We start from the raw sequence: 4,421 nt of genomic DNA on the forward strand, positions 1-4,421 counted from the left end.
CCCGCGTACGGCAGCCGGCGTGGCTCAATCTTCCCCGCGAGTCGGTCCGCGCCGCAGCGCCGCGGCACGAGGGCTGCGGGGCGGGCGCTGCCCGCACGGGTGCGGTGCCCGGTCGCGGGCATAGAGCGTGAGGCGCTCGCAGAGGCGCGTGCCGAGGCGGCCGCGCGTTTGACGGGAGGAAGGGCAGGAACGGGGGGGGCTCCCGCCGGTGAACGCGTCCCGTGCGAGCGGGGAGGCGCGGAGCGAAGGAGCCGGCGCGGGTCGGCGCCGCCACGGGAGCCCGCGAGGATGCGCGGGGATGAGCGGGGTCCAGGTACGCGCGCGGGGAACGGGGATATCGCAGCGCCTACAGGCACGCGTGGCGCGAGGAATGTTAATATTGCGCTGCCTCTCGTGGTCCCTGTGTTTATTCATTCTGATACTCCAGCTTTTTGTTTCAGTGAGAAGTGTGGAGCAACAGATCAGCGCCCTTCTCATCTCTCAGCGTCGCCCTTTGCTGTGCAGGTTGTGATGGTTCCGCCGCTGGACTCGTGTCGGGCGAGGTGCGCGCTTGCTGAAAAGAGTAAGATGTTAGATTTTATGATTGGGAAAAAGGAGAGCTTGTTCATCGTTGTGCAGGTGTGATGTGCCGGGGAGCGAGGGCCTCCTCTCGGCCTGCGGACCAGGATCCAGGAGCTCTAGAACTTTTTGGAGAGGTTTGACACGGTTCTTTGTGGGGTGACTTGCCGTGCACGTGTGCCTCAAGGGCACAAACACCACCCATCAAACATGTTGCGTTTCTGGTTTGTTTTATTCCCTCTTGCTAATTCTGAACAAGTCAGACTTTCCAACTTTCTATATTAGGCTGAACATTAGGAAAAATATTTTCACAGAAAGGGTCATTGGGCACTGGAACAGGCTGCCCAGGGAGGTGGTTGAGTCACCTTCCCTGGAGGTGTTTAAGGGATGGGTGGACGAGGTGCTGAGGGCCATGGTTTAGTGTTTGATAGGAATGGTTGGACTCAATGATCCGGTGGGTCTCTTCCAACCTGGTGATTCTATGATTCTATGATTCTATATCCCTACCAACCTTGGGGAATGTGAACGTTTCTTTCTCATTTTTAACAAAAACTTGTGTGAGTTGTATATTCCAATGATTATTGCATAATTCACAAGTAAGATATAGACTTTCTACCTACTCTTTGCCATCTTAGGACCTGAAGTAAAGTGAATCTTCCTGACTTGTGTCTCACAGCTCTACAGATTATATTTTGGTTTTCTTTACATGAGTGCAACATGTAATTTTGTCATTGTTTTAAGCAGAGACTCTTAAAAACCAAGTTACCATGGTAAGGTCTTCCACCCAAATGAATAACCTCATAAAAAATATCTCACTGCTTAGTAATTGTTGGCACTTGGAAACAACAAGGTTTTAATTAATAGTTTTGTAGATGATGCATGAATTAAAAAAATCATTTTGCTTTTCACTTGATTAGCTCCATAAAGCTAATAATTAGGGACAATAAGACAATAGGCAAGTCTCTAAATTACAGAAGAAAGAGGAAGAAAGCACCACAGTCCCTTTTCGGAAAATAAACTACTATGACAAAACAAGACAGTAAGCTCTGTAAGCAATTTAAATTCTAATTTAAATGTCTGTTGATCTTTCCCCTCTTGTACCTTCTTCAGTGGAAATAATGTCATTGATACAGAAGGTATCCCAGGTTGTCACCAGGAGTGTAGCGAGCAGTTTTTTTATTTAAGGGCTTTTTTTCCCAGGGCTTTTTAATGTATTCCCTTTGCTCTTATTTTTCCTACCATAAGAGGTGTTAAAGAACTGTATTTTATTAGGCATTTTGTTCAGAGAAATAATCCTAGAATCTCAGCAGCATAGAATGATATAAAAAGCTTCAGCTTTGTTTCTCCTTTTCTTGTTCTTTCTTCTGTAGGTATGTGCTTCCTCTTCTTTGATAGAATTCTTCTTTAAGGATTTTTGGTGAAATTCACGACCTAAACCAAATAAATTTGGAAAAGTGGGAATTTTTGCTAGGCAGGTTGTTTAAAAATGAGGAAAAAGCATACAGGGAAATATCTGTTCTTTGGACTAGAAAACTGAGGATCTGGTGGTTCCTGTGACAAAGCATCTTGACTTTCAGGGAGTCTAAAAAGCTAACCAGTAAGTTTGCCTCATAAACTCAGGCAAAGATCACGCTTGCAATATAACACTGCTAATTATGTATTTTCTCAGTAGGACGTAGGTGTAATTGTGTTTTTTTCATCATGGCAACTCCCTGCTCACTTGATACAGACAATGTTCTGGACCAGGGAGACTTGAGTCCAAGAACTGCAGAAGTCATGGAGCAAGCAGGTTGCTTTATGCTCATTCAGCTGTGCTGCATGGTTGGTTATTGATTCCCATCTGTCAAATACCTTGAGAATGCTTTGCCTCAGCATCAGACATGCATGTGAAAGGTAATGTGAAAAAGCAGTAAATCTCCCAGAGTTTAGTATATAGTGGTCACTTCAGCTGAATAATGTGAAACAGATGACGTACGGGACTTCTGTGAGGCAGGCAAGGCAATGGCTAGTGCTGAATACTGTTCTCCAGCTTGTAAAATTAATAATACTGCAAGTGAACAGGTAATCTGTTTGTTTTGGAAGAAACAGTGTGCTTGTCCTGAAAAGGCATTGACAGAAAATGATGCAAGTGCAGTAATTACCTCTCTGGTACCTCTATGACTTATGCAGGAATATAGCTTTGAACTTCGGTACTGAAGGAGGACTAAACCACGCTCATTCTGAGTAATTGATCACTGTGGTCCAAAAGAAAACTCTAATGCTCTTGAATAGGGAAAAAAGGGTTTTTATAAAATGGAATAGTACGTTATCCACTTGAGAGACAAGGTTCTGAAGAAAAACCTATTGCCATCCTTTTTATATGTGAATAGTCCGTGGAAGCTTACTGCTATATCTGGTTAGTTTCTCCTTTGAAAGTTACACTGGTGAGTACTTTCTTTGTGTTTTCAGTTCATTTCTTTTCTCAAATAGGAAAGGCTGCATTTGGAATATAAACAAATGGGGTTTTTTTTCCCTTAAGTAAAATGTAGGTAGCTTTGGCCATGTGATAGTCACTCACTTTCTGGCTCTCTGCTTTTAAGTGATTTGACTTTTCACTATTAGAGAGTCTTTCCCTGCAGCTGCAATGCACCTCGTATGTATGACTTCTCAACTGGCATTTTGATTTTTTTATCTTCTTCTAATTAGGAGTTCTAAAAGTAGACCTATGAACAAGAGTAATTGTCCTGTTGTTTCCTTAAATGAGGTCATTTTGCCTTGTTTGGGCTTCGAGTGCATGTCCACAAACAGTTGCATCAGCACAACTGAGGGGTAAACTAGCAAAATGGTTGGAGGACTCGCATGAGGAAAATGGCAGGAACCTCTTGGTCAGGCTTTGCTCTTGGAAAAATTGTAATGTGGAACCATTTATCATGTTAAACCTCAGCCACGTATTAAATGTGTCTAAATATTATTCTTAGTTCCTGCATGACAATTCCGTAAGAAAAGTGATTTGAAAAACAAGATATGTTATATAAGTAAACTTGAATTTCTGCAGAAAACAGTATTTCTTTTTATGTGCTTATGGTGTTTTTAGAAACATGAAGAGCAGTGATATTAAGCTCATTGATTAGAGAAAACCTGAAGACTTTTGACTGGGTTTCTAATAATTCTTTAATATTAGAAATGCAAGCTCTATCTGGAGCACTCTAGAGCAGTAACAATATCATAAGTGTTGCAAAATGTTCTGCTGTCGGGAAGGAAAGGGATTTTTAGTTAAATCACTGGACTAGACCATTGAGGATCAGCTGGGGACTAGGTGGAGCCAACAGCTGATAAATGTATAAGCTACTGTCTGATCTCACTTGACAGAATTAGGATGTTATCAGAGCCAGTCTGTGGCAAAATTTGTCCCTTTTGGCAGTAGTTACTTTCAATTAGTTTGGGCTAAGTGCTGTTTTACTTTCTTGTGAGTTGTTACAATTATGGGACTGTAATCTTAGAAGTCCTGATTTGTATTTGTAATCAATAACATTTGTAATATTTATGTTAACATTACAGTTAGTGCTGTGCTTCCTGGTATAATGATGCTTCTCATATATATTTTAGATTACTTTCATTTGGGTTTATATACAAAGATTAAGCATTTGCAAACACTTAAAACACAGCTTGTCCTAAATAGCCATAAAGGTGGAACCAAATTCCCAGAATAATGAGATTTATTCTCTATTAATGTTGAATTATTTCTTCCATTCACATTTGCCATTCTTTATACTTTAATTCTTTATACTTTACTTTAATTCTTTATATTTTAACCACTTCCCAGTGGTTTGCTGTGGTGTCTGTCTGCCCTTAGTGACAGACAACAAAGTAATTGTGAATTTACA

The sequence above is a fragment of the Phaenicophaeus curvirostris genome, chromosome 8 (assembly GCF_032191515.1).
Source record: "Phaenicophaeus curvirostris isolate KB17595 chromosome 8, BPBGC_Pcur_1.0, whole genome shotgun sequence".
Classification (NCBI taxonomy): domain Eukaryota; kingdom Metazoa; phylum Chordata; class Aves; order Cuculiformes; family Cuculidae; genus Phaenicophaeus; species Phaenicophaeus curvirostris.